This window comes from Ahaetulla prasina, chromosome 3, assembly GCF_028640845.1.
Source record: "Ahaetulla prasina isolate Xishuangbanna chromosome 3, ASM2864084v1, whole genome shotgun sequence".
In the NCBI taxonomy this organism is placed as follows: domain Eukaryota; kingdom Metazoa; phylum Chordata; class Lepidosauria; order Squamata; family Colubridae; genus Ahaetulla; species Ahaetulla prasina.
In genome coordinates, this window is record NC_080541.1 from 83,394,153 (window position 1) to 83,415,509 (window position 21,357).

Consider the following 21,357-nt stretch of genomic DNA (forward strand, 5'->3'; position numbering starts at 1 on the left):
GCCCAGCCTAGCCCTCAAGCTCCCAAGGCACTGGGACCCCACAGTCCCGAGCTCTGTTTTTGGCTGCGACGGCCTCCTGCACTACTCTGCCACTGAAAAGAGAACTCAGGAGGGCCACGCACTGCCTTCCCGAGCTCCATTTTCAAAGGCAGAGTGCTGCAGAATGCCGCCACCAAAAATGGAGCTCCCAAGCTCCATGTGTGGCCCTCCTGAGCTCTGTTTCCTCTGCTGACAACTCCGATGTTTCCAGGGCGGCCCCGTGGGTCAGTTCTAAGTAACCCGCATGCCAAATCTGGCCCACGGGCCTTGAGTTTGACACCCCTGGGATTTCAGATTGTCACTTGTGCTCCTGGAATGAAAAGTAGCTTAGATCCCTGTGAGCCACAGTATCTGCAGGGCAGCTGATTTGCATTTAAAACTGCAGCAGTAAGACCTGTCTTTTCTTTGCAATCCTGAGTTTCTGGGAGCTGGAGTACAGTCCAATTCTGCATTTGTAGTAACTTTTGTTTCCTGGATTTCAGCCAATCTAAGAAGCCTCTTCCCAGCCTTCCCAGGTATTTAGAAGAAGGTATCTGCAGCTCTTCTAATTGTGACATCTCTGCCATGAGTCATTCATCTGGAAACCCTCCAGTGAGTCAGCACACCTACAATAATCGTATCACAGCATTTCTCATCGAAACGTGAGTGTTCCACGGAAACCATCCACCTTTTACTGTTTCCTTATTTTTCTCTAAACTCTTAAGCTCTGCTTTTTCTTCCTTTCTGCAGATCATTGAAGAAGCTATTTCTGCTTGACTGGCTCCTGGCAGAACCTGTCTAACCACAGTTGATTTTCCCAGTAACTCAAAACGTAAGCTCAATCAACCCTGGCTGATTGAATATTTGGATTTGGAATCTCTTGGGATATCCAGGGCTGCTGGCTAAACTGGGAAGTCAAAATATATTTCAAAAGAAGGCATTAACACGCCACCAAGGTAATATTGCCCCAAAAAAGTCAAATAGATAGTCACCAGAAACTGAGTTCAACTCAAAGGAATCTTTGTTATTATTATGTTGTAGCTAATAGAGGAATAGAAAAATATAAGTTGAAAAACGTAGGTCAAACACTACCGTATGTTTCATTTAACCTAGAATAATCTTGCTTTAGACCCTCATTCTTAGTTATACTTTTTAAAATATAATTTTATTAAACTTTGAAAATATTATAATTAACATTTCTTTAAAAGCATAGTTATTAATGTGTAACATTGTACATAAATTAAGTAATATAACTCTTATGATAATTGCCTTATAAAATATTATAAAAGAGAAATTGACTGTATTATATAGAAAGAGCTACATAGTGGGAGAAAACAAAAGCAAAGAAAAATTTTAGGGAAGAAAAACAAGCAAACAAACAAGAATAATAATAAGAATGATATGTTGTTCCTGAGGGAACAGTTAAAAACTAACTCAAAAAGGGGAGGGGAAAAAAACATCAAAAATGAAAATGAAAAATCTAATTCTAAACCTATATATTAAAGGAAAAAGAAAAAAACACAACAAAATATACGAGCTAATTAAAATTATATAACTTTGATCAATATCAACATGATTCTGTTTTTAAAATAACGAATTAAATGTAACCCATGTGGAATTATAACGATACAACTTGCCTCTCTTTCGGCTGAAATCTAATTCAAAGATTGAGAGCTGGGAAATTTAATTAAGGTGTCTTTTAGAGTCTACGGCACAATCATTCTTCATAAATACATATGTCAGGGTTCCAAGGAACACCCCCAACAAAATAAAGCTCTGAAGCTTGAGGTTCCTCAAAGTTCCAATTTATTAGAGATGTCATGTTGGCACACCTGGGAAAACCCAAAACTGAAAACTTCCAGGTTTTCCACATCCAGTTGACAGTTCACAGCCCTGGCCCAGACCCACAAGTTTATCACATTGTCCAATCAACTCTTCACACTCAACTGGATACAATTTTCAGGCAGTCTCCATCAGATGCAGGGAAAAGTCCTTGAATACAGAATGTTGTTATGACTAACTTTCTACCACTCCAACAACAACCCCCTCCCAAATTCTCCAGCTAAAATATGTGGCAGTTAAGAAGCAAAAAGAAAATTGCCTTCCAAAACTGACAACATAATCATCTGTTCAAAGCAGCCCAAGATCAATATCCAAAGTTCTTCATAGATAGAAATATTCTAGATTTCTATCTGCCCGCTTGCCTGCCTGCCTACCTGCCCACCCCATCCATCCATCCATCCATCCATCCATCCATCCATCCATCCATCCATCGTTGTCTGTCTGTCTGTCTGTCTATCTATCTATCTATCTATCTATCTATCTATCTATCTATCTATCTATCTTCTATCTATCTAGTCAAATTTAGGTACCATCTCCTTACACTCAGAGTGACTCTGGGCACTGTATAGTTAAAAGCATAAAAATGTATAAAATGCTGTCCACCAGTAAAAAAAAACTTCAAAATTATATTTCCGAATAAATTTGATATAACTTTGTCACATTAACATTTTAACCCTTAACTATCTTTCAAACACTTGGGTCACCACAGTGAGCTCTAACAAATAAGGAATGCTAAATGGATAGGCTCATATGGTCAGCCCCATTAGGCCAGGAAATCAATTCCAGAGAAAGGTAAAACTATTTTTATTGAGATTGGCTATCATAACAGAATCTCAGGGGTATGATCGTGTTAAACTTCCTAGTTCTTGTTAAAGGGCCGTGGTGGCTCAGGCTGTAAAATAGCCTGTTATTAAAACACAGCTGCCTGCAATTACTGCAGGTTCTAGTCCCACCAGGCCCAAGGTTGACTCAGCCTTCCATCCTTTATAAGGTAGGTAAAATGAGGACCCAGATTGTTGGGGGGGGGCAATAAGGTGACTTTGTAAATATACAAATAGAATGAGACTATTGCCTTACACACTGTAAGCCGCCCTGAGTCTTCGGAGAAGGGCGGGATATAAATGTAAATAAATAAAAAAAAACCAGACAATTAGGAAGCCCTCTGCCTGAATTGCTTCTGAATGTTATCTGGTAGTTCTGGATTTAAAAATGCATCATTTTAATTAGGTAACCATTCCTAATATTGTATCTCTGTCAAGATCATCTTCCTTAACTCTCTATACATATGTACCATTCATAATGATATAATATCATAAGTCAGTTCAGAAGTTCAACCAGCTAAGACTTTCAAAGGTCTCTGTTGTTGACTGTCAGAATTCTCTGTGGAACATAGTACATGAAATGCTTGATGTGTCCAATTTATGTTCCCCTAAAAGTAAATCCTGCTGAACTCAGTAGGACTCGTATCTGAGTAAAAGATGTGCTTTGATAAAAATATAAATTAGGAAGCAAATTATCCACTCACCAAAGAACGTAGCAGAGAATCAGAGGGGCTGAGTAAGGAAGCCACAGTAGCTACTGATACCAGCATGAATAATGTATAATTGTCAGGGCATGGTTCTCTCCATTCCCTCTGTCACATCTGGAAGGATGGCAGTAGGTTTGTACATATTTAAATGCCTCTAAAATTTTGCCCCCACAGATGAACGGCTGGAAAAACCGATAGAACTAGCAAAGATAGCTACGTTAACTGCTTTGATCAAATTAGGATTAGTTGCAACTATTACGCAACTATTATTGGAGTAAAAGCCACAAATATGTGAGTGCAGCCATCCAAATATTATTTCATACACACAAAGAGCTGCTCCATCTGCATCAGTTCTAAATGGCAATGCAGGTAGTCCTTGTTTAGCAGTCGCAGTTACAACCAGCAACTTGGTTGCTAAGTTAAACATTACTAAGTGAAACCATGACTGTGCTTATGGTCTCACCTCAGTTTTCTTTTGCTTTATGGATCTGGAAGAACTGTCTTAAACGTGATACTTGGCCCTAAAGTTATTTTTTATCATTGTTGGAACTGCTCATAGACACTGTATGAGATGTATACACTGTATGTATACATATCATATATGTATGTATGTATGTATGTATGTATGTATGACACTGTATGAGATGTATGACCTGAGCTTAACTCATAGAATCATCTGTTACAATGTCCTTCCTGTTGAAGACTACTTCAGCTTCAATTGCAACACTACACGAGCATACAATAGATTTAAGTTTAATGTTAACCGCTCCAATCTTGATTGCAGAAAATATGACTTCAGTAACAGAGTTGTTAATGCTGGAATGCACTCTGTGGTCTCTTCCCAAAATCCCCAAAGCTTTAACCAAAGACTATCTACTATTGACCTCACCCCATTCCTAAGAGGTCTGTAAGGGGTGTGCATAAGAGCACCAGCATGCCTACCATTCCTGTCCTAATGTTCCCCTTGATCGTATTCAACTCGTATAATTATTTCATGCTTATACTTACATACATGCCTATATGTCGTATAGTTATTTCATGCTTATGCTTATATATACCATTGTGACAAAATAAATAAATAAAAATAAATAATAAATAAATAGTTCCTAACAAGGACTGTAATATTTGAGGCCTAAAGCTCACTTGATGTGCAATAGTGGTGAATATCTGTAGCTCGGGTGTAGGATCAGTGGTGGGATTCAGCCAGTTCGCACCACTTCGGGAGAACCGGTTGTTAACTTTTATTGAATAACTTTTATTGAATAAGTTTTTTAATTGTTATTTTAATATGTATATTAATTGTTTTAAATGAAGGCTGTACACCGCCCTGAGTCCTTCGGGAGAAGGGCGGTATAGAAGTTTGATAAATAAAAAATAAATAAATAAACTTTCTGAGCAGTTTGGCAAACTGGTTGTTGGAAGAAATCATTAGGGCAGAGAACCGGTTGTTAAATTACTTGAATCCCACCACTGTGTAGGATGAAGGTGAAGGTTCATTCCTCGAGCTTGTGTTTTGGTTTCCAAATTTTTCATTACCAGGCTAGGTAAGATCTTCAGCGGAGTTTGGGGATGTCAGCATTCTTCTGGTTATAAGGGGTTTGGGTGTGGGTGTGTCAAGTGAGGGTCTTCTGATGGGTCTTGTGATGGCTGTGTGAGTCATCAGTGAGTCTTGTGATGACACTGACATCCCCTAAACTCCACTGAAGATCTTACCTAGCCAGGTGAATGAACCTTCATGCTCACTTGATATATTCTAGAGCAGTGATGGGGCTAACCTTTTCTGGACTGAGTGTCCAAAGAGCGTGAAGCGCGTGCAAATCCACACGCACGCCCCTGAGCCCCCAAAATGCAATGCACACATGGCCCCTGCACATGCACCCCACCCCTGTGCATGTGTGCATGCCCACGCATGCGACACCCCACACATGCGCACATGCACCCCCCCAGCCGCCCACCCCCCCACGCATGTGCGGCAGAGACCCGAAGAACAACTGGTCACCGGGAGGCATGCATGCATGTGCAGCAGAGCTGAATTGGGGCAATGGCTCGCGTGTCCACAGAGAGGGCGCTGCATGTCACCTGTGGTACATGTGCCATAGGTTTGCCATCACGGTTCTAGGGCTTCTCAGAGATGGCTGTAAAAGTCCAGATAATCAATAGATGGCAGTGAAGAGAAACTTCTTGCTGACATATGGTGGACAACCAGAGTACTGCAAACCAGGATTTGGTAGCCCTAATTTCCTCAGCAAAAAAGAATCTACCCAGGACATATGAACCATTATAGTAGTAAACATTACAGTCAGAATATCAAGAATGAACATGCCAGGGGAGGATGAGGGCATGAAAAAGGTAAGGCTTATGAGGCAAATACACCGTGAACCCAAGAGATCTATGAGAGAATGCCAAGCTTTCGTTTGATTAAGGTGGTGGAAAAAAACACCACGTCAATATTGATACAAGAGCAAGGCAATGTGTGACTGAGTGACTCATGCTGGATGTAGCCTTTCCCCTTGCACTTCCTGCTCAACTAACTCTAGGCCTCTACAGATCTGCCAAATCAACCTTTCGCCTCAATTATTCCACCCTTTGGAAGTATGTGAAAGTATAAACTTCAGTGTGCTACTGAGAAAAACCTTTAATGACGCAAGAAAATGGCCGATAGCCATGGGTCAGTCTTACTGAGGATTATAATGCTTTAATTATAATCCATATTTTAAAAATTTAGCACTGAACACTCATAAATAATTTTTGGATTTTTTTATAATGCTGAACCAACAATTTTAATGTATCTGAGGCATGTCTGGGATGTTCCCATTGAATGTAACCTCACCACCTCCTCCAACTCCAGTTGTTTGACTTTGCAGCTATTTTAAGACCACAATTCTCACAGATTCGCAGCCAGCATAACTAAATGAACAGCAGCCGTTCCAAAACAGCCTGAGAGCACCAGGATATGGAAATCTTTACACAGTTCTCCTTTTGTTCCAGGTCATAATGTTCTTGGATTATGCAGGACTGACAATTTTGCCTAGCACTGGTACTGCTGAAACTGGATAACTGTGGCTCACATTAATCTGACCGATGCAGTCCCGTCTACATTTTCGGAAGTTTGAATTGGGTGCCATTAAAAAGCTGGGATTTTGCTTTTCAATTTATTCTATAACTCAGATTAATGTGAGCCACAGCTATACAGTTTTCTTTAAATCTGGTATGCACAGAATAGATGAGGATATGCATTCTAATTCTCTAATGGAGTATTTCAGAAGGAGTCCTGAAAGGCAGCCGTTGAGAGATTAGCATACTCAGATAGTCACCAGCCATTACAGGTAGTACGCAACTTCAAACGTTCGTTTAATGACCATTTAAAGTTACAACGGCACTGAAAAAGTGATTTATTACTATTTTTCACACGACCGTTGCAGCATCCCCAAGGTCACATGATCAAAATTCATGATCAAAATTCAGGAGCTTGGCAACTGCTTCATATTTATGACGATTACAGTGTTCCAGAGTCACCTTTTGCAACCTTCTGACAAGCGAGTTCAATGGGGAAGCCAGATTCACTTAACAACCGTGTTACTAATTTAACAACAGCAGTGATTCACTTAACAACTGTGGCAAGAAAGGTTGTAAAAGTGGGGCAAAGCTCACTTAACAAATATCTCACTTAGCAACATAAATTTTGGGCTCAATTGTGGCCGTAAGTCGAGGGCGACCTATATATAGTGAAAGGAAGAGAAGTAAAAAACTGTAAACTTAACATAGCCAGAGGTGTCTAGTTGGAAAAAGCTAATCTATGGCCACAGCTGGCCATTATGATTGATTGATGGCTCACAGGGCTAAATGTAGCCTTGCCAAGTCTTATCCTTCTTCAACTTTCTCTAGGGCAATATAACACATAAGATAAGAATCTCATGTAATGATTAAACTATGTTTAAGTTTGGAGATTTTCTATTCTCTGCTCCAGGTCTAAATCACATGGCTTTCCAAAAACAGGCATTTGATATAGGTAGTCTTTGACTTACAACCACAATTGAGCCCAACATTTCTGCTGCTAAGTGAGACATTTTTAAGTGAGTTTTTCCCCATTTTACAACCTTTCCTGACTGCTAAGTGAATCATTGCTGTTGTTCAATTAGTAACACGGTTGTTAAATGAATCTGGCTTCCTCGTTAGATTTGCTTGTCAGAAGGTTGCAAAAGGTGATCGTATGACCCCGGGATGCTGTATTTATGAGTCAGTTACCAAGAATCTGAATTTTGATCAAATGACCAGGAGGATGCTCAAATGGTCATAAGTGTGAAAAATGGTTATAAGCCACTTTTTTCAGTGCCGTTGTTAACTTCAAATGGACTCTAAACAAACTTGTAATTTGAGGACTACCTGTATCGCCTTTGGGAGGCAGTTCCCAGAACCCTTACAAGAGTAAAAGAAACTGGAATTGAGAAACACTATCAGGGTGTAGAATCTTTGACCTGCCATATGTAAGCATGCTTTGTGTATGATGATAGTTGCAGTCCAACTGTCTCCATCAAAAAACAGATGGCTACTGTTTTGGGGATCATTTTATGTGATTATTTATTGGGCATAAAGAATTGCTCAAAGAAAACCACTTAATTCTATTATGTTCTGTAAAATTAAGTTGGTCCATGCCACATGTGAACTTTACATGTGCAGTTTTGTACTGTAAAACTCAATTTTCCTGTATACTCTGAAATACTTCTCCTTTCATCCCCTTGACATTTGTACTAGCGCATATATAATCGAAACTATAGACCAGGGGTGATCCTAAGAAATTATCATGTATGTATCCAAATATGCAAGCGAAATGTTGGAGATGTAATTGTGGTGATGCATACATTTTCATGTATGGTGGACTTGTAAGAAAATTAAGTCTTTCTGGATAAGAATTTGGTGGATTATGCAAAATGTTCTGAAGAAGAAGATAAAGTTCCTACCGCAATTTTTCCTTTTGGGAATAACAACGGACTGTACAGTGATTGAGACTAAGTTGATTTTGAACTTAATAACAGCAGCAAGACTGTTGATTGGACAATATTGGAAGAAAAAAGAATTACCCACAATAGAAGAATGGATATTGAAAGTTTCCAATTTGGCTGAGATGGCTAAAATCTCAGCCTTCTTGAAAGACAGTACTCAAGAAAAATATTTAAATGAATGGAAGAACTGGATTGATTATATTCAAAATAGATATCAGATTAAGAAATTTCGGATTGCCTTTGAATGAAGGATGTTGTTTTTAATGGAATTAATTTTAATGGAAGAAGTCAGGTTATGTGAGAGAGAAGGATTATAATTGGGTTAGATTTTAAAAATTTAATGTATGACTGTTTGTTTAATGAACTATACCTTGTGTTTGCTCCGGGAAGTCCGGGGGGAGGGGGTTTTGAGGAGGGGAAGGGGGGGGGAGGAAAAAATTTAATTGTTGTTGTAAAACTTTTTCAATAAAAAAAAAAAAGAAACTATAGACCAGGGGTGAAATGCTACCGGTTCGCTCTGGTTCAGGGGAACCAGTAGTTAAAAAAGCTACCGGTTCGTCCAAACTGGTAATTCTGACGATCAGTTGTGCCACGCGGTTTAGCCTCGCTAGAAAACAGGAAACCCTGCTTTTTAGTGAAGCTAAATCACGCGGCACAGCTGTCCCCCCAACCCACTCTTCTACTTATCTAGTGAAGTCTTCTTTTTCCGTGTGAAATGTGCTTTTGACGCACACCGCACATGCATGTGCACAGCGTGCTTTTGGCGTGCTCCACGCATGCGTGCACCACGCATGCTTTTGGCAATCTGAGGAGGATTTCACCACTGCTATAGACTATTTGATTTTTTTTAAAAAAATCAAGGCTTATGAGTAACGTACACACAAATATTGCTTTGAACTGAAGTGATTATATTAGGACCTCAAGGATGAATCTTTACTTGGTATGATGAATCAGTGAAAGCTGTCATAACATTTTAAAATGCCTGAAAATTAATTAGTAAGAAGATAAACGCTGGAGCAAATTAAAAACCTGTAGTTCAATGTAGATGCTAGAGCAATAAATCTCAAGTATGTGGGACTTTTGAAATCATAATGCTAAATGACGGACAACCTAAAAAAATTAACTTAATTCATTTTTTACTTGTACTGAAAAACTAAGGACTATTTCAACATGAGAGACTCATGTAAATCTGATAATTTTTGAGCCTTGGAAAGGATTAGTTCATTTAGTTCATTAGTTCAAATTTCAACCTCGAAATTTTCATTGTAATTATTATTATTATAACTTTATTGTCATTGTACGTATATGCACAGTATACCCATATAACGAAATTCACATAACACCCGAAGACCAGGCCCAACACACATAACAATCCCCAATCCCCCACCCACCACAAATTCCCAACCCCTGAATCACCCAAACATCCACACAATAGACCAAGTAATGCATATCACCAAACTATAAGATTTTAGACATCAAAATGAGATAATAGTGTTTCTTACTTACGTTTATGTTCATATAAAAACGTCTAAAAGCTCTTGTAGAACTTGAACAAAACCAATTCAGCCCTGTTAAACTGCCCAGAGCTGCAGGGAGTCACCCCGTGTACAAATGGAATAAAATCAGTCAGTCAGTCAGTCAGTCAGACAGACAGACAGACAGACAGACAATCATATTCAGAAATACTTCCTAATGATTTCAGGGGTTCAGGAAAATGTAACAGTCATCTTAATTAATACATTTCACAAATTGATTTTGAACTGAAGATTTGCTCATATCGCAAGAATGGGACTTTACTCCCTAATAAATGTCCTAAAGAATGCCAACTTTGTTTCATGTTATAAGGAATAACCTGTCTAACATACTGAACTGAAAAGATCCATGATTGTGCCTGCTTTCCAACTTTTTAAAAGGATCACAAGAAAGCTATGTTTTTATTCTGCTGTGTGTTATTATTTTAACTGAAACTTTCCTTTCAAGAAAGACTGCTTTGAAGCAAAGGCACTCAGTAATGTTGGCCTAGAAAGCGAACTCATAGAGCTTAGAGTAGTTTTTCTTTGATTGGTATTTGAGTTCTTGGTAGCGAATTCCTTGTTTTTTATTCAGAAAGAAGTTAACAGTTTTTCAATACTGATTTTTTTAAAAAAAATATGATTTCCAAAATGGTTTTGAGTATATGAAAAAAATGGGAATCTGTTACAGTTATGTGCAAACATTTTTATTAGTAATAGAAGTGCTTTATATCAGCAAATTTACATTCAATGCTAAAATTAAAACCATCCATTATGCCAACAGATTAATTTATGTACTATAAGAAAGGGGTTTAAAGTGTCAGCACCAATATAGAAACATATTACCAACACCATTAAGGTTTCATCTCTGTTTATCATGTGTATCTATCTGTCTGTCTATCCATCTATCTATCCATCTCACACCTTTATATAAGTGGGTTTTATTGGTGTTCTGAAAAATCTAATAGTCCTGAAAACAAATAATTATAATAGTCAATTAGACTAAAACTTGTATATGTTGCATGTTTCATTTTCATCCAGAGTTAATGGGTGTTGACTTGGGTTAATTTTTTATAAGATTTAGTATTAGTAGATTAATTATTAGAGTAATTAATTGTTCAATAGTATTGTGAATAGTATAATGCCAACATAATAAAGGCTGTGGTCCTGTATCATTTACTTAGGGGTAAGCCAAACTGATTTCTGTGTAGATATGCGCTGTAGCAAAAACAGAGGGAAAATGCCAATCACTTTGCTTAAAATTAATGATTTATTCACAAATCAACAATGCTGTTGGCATTGATTTGAAGGAGATGAATAGAAACAGGACAGGAATTGACAATGGAGATAACTAATTCCATGCTGGCATTGTTTTGTGCTGGCTCAAAGATGATTGGATAACACTTTTCCTTAGTAGGGGGGAAGCCCCAGTGAAGTTGGCATCATTCTGCTACTAGCTATTTCCCCACTGATCATGACCCGCTGACAACAAGCCAATGCTGACACATCACAATAAGAAATGGGATTTCCTGGCCCTACATTTTAAGGCCACATGGAACATATCTTTTAGCGTGTTTCCTCTGCCTGTATGGCCTTTGTTCTGTTGTTTTAATTGGAGAGATGCCAATATTTATTCATGTTTCTTAAACCCAGGTCAGAAAGAAATTCTAAAAATATTAGTTATGACGCCATCATGCAAATCTCAAGATCTGTTGATTGAATGCACTTTTAATTTGACCCCCAAGGTAGAACAAAGGCTGTCTGCTTTTTTTTTTTAAGCGTTCCATTTCAATTTTCCTCTTCCACATAGATCCTGAATCCTAGTTAGCATTTCTCAAACCTGAGGATGAAGACAAAGCAGAGAAAAAATAGGTTGGGTTTACAAAACTTTGTGATGTGGCAAAGCTCAGCAAGAATCACAAGCACAAGTAGCAGTACATTCAGAACTTCAGTTTGTCCTTATTCCATATGTTCTTTATTCATACTACTCCTTTGTTTATGAATATACCTTCTTATCTGGTAGTTTCAGCGTTTGTGTGGGAGGGAATGTTTAACGAGAACATAAAAAGATCAGCAGCAAGATAATTTCCAAAGTGACTTATGGAACAGGTAAAAGGTAAAGGCCAAAGTACAAACTTAATTTAAAGCAAGTGTGTGGAGCCTTTGGAATATTGCTGAATGTCAGTTTTTAGTATTTCTCACAATGATGGATGAGACTGTTGGGATTTGTAGTTGCTCTCCCGAATATTGCAAGTTTTCCATCAGCGTTTAAAGAAATAAGTATCCCAATGAATTGTTGTTTTTTTGCGCAATTTAGATTACAGTCACAGAGTTCCCAATTTGGACTGGAAATGCAGAAAGGGAACAAAGATTTTCTACACTCTTGCTATGTCCTATTCCTGTGTCCTATTCCAAATTCAGTTTCCTGAGCTGTATTTTATAGAAAAAAAGTGTCATTTAGCTCTTCTCCCAAGACAAATGTATCCATTTAAAATTACACAATACCAGCTTTTTTAAAAGGGAGTTCTATCTATATACTCTTGTTTTTTGTGGTAAAATATTTTTGTACAAACATGGATTATTACAAAATGAAATAATATACAGCCGCTTCCCAACCTAAGCAACCTAAGCAAACGTTTCTATTCTATTTTTGCTAAATTGGGTATTAATCCACAGGCCACACCACATACGCATAATGCAGATGTGCATAATGCATAAACCTAAAAATGCAACACTTCAACAGTCAACATGATACCCCAAATGCAAATCAAGTGACCTGGCAGACAGCAGGCCTTCTCTCTTTGCTTAGGCAGAGCAGAGAAGTATGTCATATTGCTTGGATGTTCATTCACTTATTCTTTTCCATTCAAAAGATGAAATTGTATCCTTGAATGTGTGAAGCTTAAAAATCAGTAGAGAACTGGCACTTGTAACCTCAAAACCCTCCAAGCTCTACATATTGCAAGTTTTCCATCAGCGTTTAAAGAAATAAGTATCCCAATGAATTGTTGTTGTTTTTTTGCGCAATTTAGATTACAGTCACAGAGTTCCCAATTTGGACTGGAAATGCAGAAAGGGAAGAAGAAAAGAAAAGCAAGGAAGAAGAAAAGAAGAAGAAAAGAAAAACAATAGGACAAGAACGGTAGGCACATTTGTGCGCTTATGCACGCCCCTTATGGTCCTCTTAGGAATGGAGTGAGGTCAATAGTAGAAAGTTTTTGGTTAAAGCTTTTAGGATTATGAGAAGAGACCACAGAGTCAGGTAAAGTATTCCAAGCACTGATGATTCTGTTACAGAAGTCATATTTTCTGCAATCTAGATTAAAGCGGTTGACATTAAGTTTAAATCTATTGGTCGCTCTTGTATTATTGCAATTAAAGCTGAAGTACATAGGAGATTTGACCGGAGTTGATATAGGAGTAAACCAGAAGTTAAATCCAGCAGGTTCTGACAGGTTCTGGAGAACTGGTAGCAGAAATTTTGAGCAGTTCGGAGAACCGGTAGTGGACATTTTCAGTAGTTCGGAGAACGGGCAAATACCGCCTCTGGCTGGCCCCAGAGTGGGGAGGGAATTGGGATTTTGAAGTATCCTTCCCCTGGAGTGGAGTGGGAATGGAGATTTCGCAGTATTCTTCCCCTGCCACGCCCACCAAGCCACGCCCACAAAACCAGTAGTAAAAAATTTTGGATTTCACCACTGGAGTAAACAGTTTCCTTTCAGATATTCCACTGTTAAAGGTAAAGGTTCCCCGTCAGTCATATCCAACTCTAGGGCATGATGTTTCTTTGCTGAGGAAGCCAGCGTTGTCCGAAGACATTTTCTGTGGTCATGTGGCCGGCATATACCAAACCTGCACAGACCACTGTTACTTTCCCATCAAAGTGGTACCTACCTATTAATCTACTTGCATTTGGCTGCTTTCAAACTGCTAGGTCTTCTGCCAACCTAGCAGTTCGAAAGCAGGTAAAAAATGCATGTAGAAAAATAGGGACCACTTTTGGTGGGAAGGTAACAGCGTTCCGTGCGCCTTTGGCGTTGAGTCATGCTGGCCACATGACCACGGAGACGGCTTTGGACTGCGCTGGCTCTTTAACTTTGAAACGGAGATGAGCACCGCCCCCTATAGTCGGGAACGACTAGCAAATATGTGCGAGGGGAACCTTTACCTTTACCTTTTTTAAACTGCTAGGTAGGCAAGAGCTGGGGCAAGTAATAGGAACTTACCCTGTTGTGCAGAGCTTAGATCTGGAACATGGACTGTCAGCTCTCCAGTTGACAAGTTCCGCTGAGCCATTGCACACACACACCCCAATTCCCCAATGTTGGGTATGTGCAAATCATACAAAGAAAGGAGCTGCGGCAGCATGAACATGCTCTTGTCCTTTACACACTTTGGTGTTCTCACCCATTCAGGAAAATGTCTGGCAAAGAAAAGCAGGTCCTCTTTAGGAGGATTACCCCAAAACTGGGACTCAGCTGACTGTTGTGACAATCTCAGTGATTACGCTGTATTTTTACAGACATAGGTCTAAACTGTAGTGCTGTTAAGATAAGCTTCAAAAGGTATACAAAATCTTCAATATGGCCATTAATAATCTTCTTTGTTATGACAAGCTTCCACCATTTTTTGTAAACAACGAAACCTTTTAAATCTTTCAATGAGCAAAATATTGGATGTAGTAAAATATATAAATAGCAAAATATTAGATATTGCTTTATATTGTGCCGAATTTGGCATTTCTGAATGCAGTATTTGACTTTCTTTGGAACATGGTTTTTCTAATTAGTCCCCAATATGCACCATCTGGCTTTGAACTGCATTTTGCACTACTGGATTCCAATGTATTCGTCATATTAAAAAAAATATATCATTTTTAGATCTGTCTCAAATTCCTACAAATGGAGAGAAAATGACATTTACAGCTCAAGCACATAATATTCTTATTGAGTTCAAGAGGGTTCCTTCCCAATTAACTGCTTACAAATTGCAGCCTTATGCTATTTTTTAGATAGTCATACTGTAGATTGCTTTTCCCATTTCACAAAACAATTCCTGTCTACTGAATTATTATTATTTCTCTGCTAAGACTCCGGCTCCTTTTGCCAGATTAATAAAAATTCCCAGTGTCCTTCAGATGCTCTCCCAAAATTGGAAACTCCAGGCTTGTTTGATTATCTATAATTCCTATTCAACATGACAGTGTTGTGAGAAGCTGATTTCTGTTGCAATGCGGTACTTTCTATAGCAGAAGCACCTTTTATATATATATATATATATATATATATATATATATATATATATATATATATATATATATATATATATATATATATATATATATATATATATATATATATATATATATATATATATATATATTTGGGCCGTAATAGCTCAGGCTGTTAGAAGCCTGTTATTAGAACACAGCAGCCTGCAATTACTGCAGGTTCAAGCCCGGCCCGAGGTTGACTCAGCCTTTCATCCTTTATAAGGTAGGTAAAATGAGGACCCAGATTGTTGGGGGGGCAATAAGTTGACTTTGTAAAAATATACAAATAGAATGAGACTATTGCCTTATACACTGTAAGCCGCCCTGAGTCTTCGGAGAAGGGCGGGATATAAATGTAAATAAATTATTTATATATATATATATATATATATATCCTATATATATATATATATATATATATATCATCCTTCTGCATGGTAACTCTAAGCAGCTTACAATATTAAAAGATAAAACTATATGCAGCCCATTCGAATTAATTAAGCCAGACTTCATTCCCAGTGAAACTCTATAGTAGTTTTCTCCAACCTGGTGCCCTTTTGGATACATTGAGCTACAAATCCCATTATTCCACATGTCTAGAGGCATTGAGATCCATAGATTAAAGTATCTGCTAATGAGAATTCTAAGCCTTTTTGAAAGCACAATAGATATATGAATTTGAGTGAGGGAGGCAATTGAGGGAGACCTCAGTAGCATAGCATTGTATTGGCTTCTGTTATAATATGTGTTATTGTTAGGTTTTAGCTACTGTAGGAAGTTAGCACCCACCCTTCTCCTAAAAGAATGATATATTTTAGGAAATATTAAAAAGGCAGAATATATTTCCCTGGATGAGAAATGGAGAAACATGTTTTAAAGACAAAGCAGCTCCCTGCAGCTTCCTGCCTCCCCCCACCTTTGTCAATGGGCCAGAGGCAGAAAACCAATCCCCCCCCTTTGCCAATGGACCATCATCTGCAACATAATAGGACCCATCTAGCAACAGAAACTCACCTGGGAAGATTACATCAGCCAGCAAGGCTAGCTAAGACCCCCCACCCCCTGGGAGTCTGATGACCAATCAGGGTACTCTTCCTGTGCCCCAGGAAGTTCAAAGTTCAGAGAGGGCATAAAACCAAGGTGTGCTCAGCATCTTGGTCTCTTTTCGGTTCAGGAACTCAAACCATGTGATCCTGTCCACCATTAAACCATCTTTTCAAGCAGTCTCCATGTTTCCAGTGTCTTTTTCCCCACTTGGAACTGAACCCAGATGGACATTTCTTCCAACACTACCAAGAATCACAGGATGAGATGGGTAACAATATACATACTGGTTGCAGAATTCTGAAAGTTGAAGTCTTAAAGTTGCCAAGGTTGGATATTCCAGTATACATCTTGTAATTTTTTTTGAAAAACCTCCCTTTTTAATGATCCTATAGTCCAGGAGTGAAATGTAAAATTTGTTACTACTGATTCTGTGGGCCTGGCTTGGTGAGGGTGGTGGTAATATGACTGGGTGGGTGTGGCCAACTTTTTTTTTTTTTTACTTACTTTTAAAAGCATTTTTTCTACAACCTCTTCGTTCTTTGCACCCTGGGAGAGAAACAACTCTGGCTACCTAAGATTGAACTCTCAACCTTTCTAGTGGGAGGTGAGCGTCTTCACCACTAGGCCACCAAGCCACTCAATATACATTTTAAAATATATTAAAGAAGATACATTCAATTAGGGGTCTCCAACCTTGGCAACTTTAAGACTTGTGGACTTCAACTCCCAGAATTCTGGGAGTTGAAGTCCACAAGTCTTAAAGTTGCCAAGGTTGGAGACCCCTGCTCTACAGGATCCATTCAGTGGTGGGTTTCAATTTTTTTTACTACAGGTTCTGTGGGCGTGGCTTGATGGGCATGGCTTGATGGGCATGGCATGGGAAGGATACTGTAAAATCTCCATTCCCACCCCACTCCCGGGGAAGGTTACTACAAAATCCCCATTTCCTCTAGATCAGCTGGGCCAGTCAGAATTTTTACTACCGGTTCGCCGAACTACTCAAAATTTCCACTTCCGGTTCTCCAGAACTGGTCAGAAACTGCTGAAACCTACCTCTGGAGCCATTGCATTTCTCATAATTTATTACCTGCATTAAGCTATTAGTGTCCTAATACAGCGGTCCACAACATTCTGGGCACCAGGGACCAGTTTCATGGAAGACCATTTTTCCACAAGTTGGGGAGGGGGTGGGGTAGAGTGCAACCTAAATCCTCTGCATGGACCGGTACCAGTCCATGGCCCAGGGTTGGGGACCTCTGTCCTAATAAATTGTCCTTAGCTATGCAAATGTTGAAGAATTTAGCTTTAGACTTGAGAAAGAAAAGAGGGAAATAGTTGCTTAGCCTTGGGAAAATACAAAGCATGAAAACAAACTGTGTTGTTCTTAAAATGGGCAGCAAAGATTTTAAAGTAGCTTTCAGGATTCATATTAATATACCCGGAAACAATCAGACAGCATTCTTGCAATCTCTTCCCTGCCTGTTGCTTGACCTCATCCACCCTGAAAGGCTGCCAAGAAATGCCATTTTGGAGTGACATGTTGAATATGGGTGATTATAATATTTTGATTTTTCAGTACATAATACTTACAGTGAGAGAGAATTATAGAAAACTGATCAAATCTCCCTTGAGTAGAGTTTGATTCCTAATCCCAAGGAAACCCCCAAATATTTTTTTCTCAACGACAATATGAAAATGGTTGAATATTCTTTTTTCATCTAGTCTAACGCTAACCCATCTCAGCAAGGTTAAGCTTCTTTTGCTTTTCAAAATTAGCCAGCTTTGGCTCAGGGAGCATATATGTATCCTCTAAAAAATATAGGTTTTTAATTAATGTTTTAAATATTTGTTTTGGCATTATTTACTTTTGATTTTGGTGTTTTTATTTGGAGAGGATATGAAGAATAGGTCCCTGTGAGATGGTTCTTTTGGATAATCAACAAAAAGGCTATTGTTGCCTTTCTTGTGTTTCCAGAAATGTTCTTATTACAGATAGTCATAGAGTTATAGCCATCAGTTTAGTGGCTGTTTGAAGTTACAATGACACTGAAAAAGTGACTTACAAATAGTCCTGACATGTATGGCCTTTGCAGCATCCTCATGGTCACATGATCAAAATCTGGGTGCTTGGCGACTGGCATGTATTTATCAATAGTTGTGCCATCCCAAGATCATGTGATCATGATTTGCGACTTTTCTATCCAGCTTCCAACAAGCAAAAGTCAATGAGGGAAGCTCAATTTGCTTAATGACATGATTCCCTTAACAACTGTCGTGATTTGCTTATAAATATGGCAAAAAAAAAAAGTCATAAAGTCAGGCATGACACACTGAACAACTGCCTTGCTTAGCAACTGAAATTCTGGTCTCAATTGAAGTCAGAAGTCGAGGATTACTTGTATATAAAATGTTAACAAATTACTTATTTCTGTACTCCACACTCATGGTAAAGATATGTTACATGGAATATTGTATTTGACATCTGAGTACTTTTATACTTCCTACAGAATTTTATGAAAATTTCTTTTCTCCTTTGTTGCATGAGCTGCAACAGTCTTTAGCCACTTTAAACTTTGTTACTATCAGCTGTTGCTGTCAGCTGTTGTTCTGACTTGCTGCTGAAGCCCTGACTGTGCAAAGCTTTTGGGTGGGGGGAGAAGGTGGGTTATCAGATGCTGGCTGGCAGAAGGCTGGCAGATAATTAGAAAACAACTGACATAGATGACATGTTTCTGTGACCAAATGCTGAACCTCTTCAGATCTTGACACAAAGGACATTGCTAAGAAATCCCAAAACGTACTCCCCCCATCTGCTTAGTCATTTTAGAAGGGACAATTCATAAATAGATGATAATGATGATGAACATAAATAGACGGCAGATAGATAGATAGATAGATAGATAGATAGATAGATAGATAGATAGATAGATAGATAGATAGATAGATAGATATGGATGGGTGGGTGGATGGATGGATGGATGGATGGATGGAGATAGATGATGGAGAAATAGATAGTTAGACAGACAGACAGATACCAAGTCATAGATAGATAGATGATGATGATGAAGAAGATAAATAGATGATAGATGATAGATAGATAGACAGACAGACAGACAAACAGACAGACAGACAGATAGGAGAGAGGGGGGAGAGAGGGATGGATGGATGGATGGATGGATGGATGGATGGATGGATGCAGTTGTGGGATTCAAGTAATTTAAGAACCGGTTCTCTGCCCTAATAATTTATTCTAACAACCAGTTTGCCAAACTGCTCAGAAAGTTAACAACTGGTTCTCCCGAAGTGATGTGAACTGGCTGAATCCCACCACTGGATGGATGGATAGATAGATGATAAAGAATTAGATAAATAGATAGTCAGGCAGAGAGACAGATACCAATAGCACTTAGATTTATATACCGCTTTACAGTGGTTTACAGCCCTCTCAGTGATTTACAGAGTCAGCATATTACCCACAACAAAGGGGTCCACATTTTACCGACCTCGGAAGGATGGAAGGCTGAGTGAGTGAGAATTCTTCAGCTAGTGAGAACTGAACTGCTGGCAGCCGATAATTCAGTTACACTCTTAAATTTTATCTTTGGAACCTTTTCTGAAGTCTCGTAATGGGAGCCTGTAAGGTTTAGCTCTTTTGAAGAGGAGTTAAAAATATAGTAATTGTGAGGTCCATTTTGCATGTGTTCCTCAGGGCTCAAAGTAAAAGTAGATAAAATAGTTTCCGAATTGAGCTTGACTTTGGGGACCTTTATTTTGAGGATAAAAGTGAAAATAGCTTTTGTGATACATGAAGAATACATGAAGAATCACTTGAAATGGCCAATTATTTTATTGTATGCACATTTTTATGCTGCATACCCTTGGAAACGAGAGAGAAGGGAGAGAGTTGACATCAGCTATTGATTTAAAAAATAACCAGCATTTGACTAGAATGTTTTTCTTGCTTCTTATTTTTTTTTTTATTTACATTTATATCCCGCCCTTCTCCGAAGACTCAGGGCGGCTTACAGTGTGTAAGGCAATAGTCTCATTCTATTTGTATATTTACAAAGTCACCTTATTGCCCCCCCCCAACAATCTGGGTCCTCCTTTTACCTACCTTATAAAGGATGGAAGGCTGAGTCAACCTTGGGCCTGGTGGGACTAGAACCTGCAGTAATTGCAGGCAGCTGTGTTTTAATAACAGGCTTCTTACAGCCTGAGCCACACCGCGGCCCAAATTTGTTCCATCTACTTCTACAAAGTCATAGATCTGGGGAGGAAAACCCCTTTATTATTCTTACTGGTTCATTTTTAACTTAATTTATTTCTTATTTGGTTTATACACTGCATTTTGTTTTATGTCCTGGAGAAAAACTATCCATGGGATCACTAAGAATCAATACCAACTTGATGGCACATAACAAACTCTCAATACAAGTAATCTTACCTTGATGTATAGTTGATTCCTGATCTGGTCTATCTGGTAGAGCTGACAATTGGTCTTGATCTGAATTGGAAATGGGATTGGATCCTCTTTCATCCATCTCCACGCAGTAAGATAGATATATGCATATGCACCGCTTCAAAGATGCCTATCCAGGACTCAAATAAAGCAGGATTCCAGATTATGCCGACATCTATTCTAGCTGTTCTTCATATCTTCCATGTGGAGGCTGGTAGGTAGCAATGAGGCTGCATGGGAAAGCCTGTTTTCTCTCCATTCTCTGTATATGAATTGGGGGTGGGGGGAAATCCCTCTGTGGTCAGTGGTGATAGCTGCCATTTCTCAAAAAACAATCTTGCTAGACCAATCTCTCTCTTTTTTTTTTAGTGAATTATAGGACAAAAGAGTACAGAGACAGTCAATGAATCACTTGGGAGCCTCAAGAATGAAAAAAAATGGGGACTATTGTGACTACTGTTAACTTTTTTTTTTGGTCACAACAGTATACACAAACATCGTCATAAATAAAAACAAGGTATCATGAAAGAAATATATGTATATATAAGTAAAAACATGCAACAACTATGTTAATTTGATATAATGAAGGGAACAATAGGAAAATTTTAAAAAAATTAAAAATAAATAAAAATTTTTAAAAAATAGGTTTCTTGCTTGTTTGTTTTTAGTATGTGGTT

The 21,357-nt window shown here is 38.5% G+C and overlaps 1 long non-coding RNA gene across 1 annotated transcript; it reads left to right on the forward strand.

The window, feature by feature from the left end:
• The first annotated feature begins 558 nt into the window (after positions 1-558).
• LOC131194536 (uncharacterized) lies at positions 559-12,254 on the forward strand. The gene is made up of 3 exons (XR_009154220.1): positions 559-680; positions 769-974; positions 12,217-12,254. It is a non-coding gene; the product is annotated as an uncharacterized LOC131194536 (long non-coding RNA).
• Positions 12,255-21,357: the final 9,103 nt, after the last annotated feature.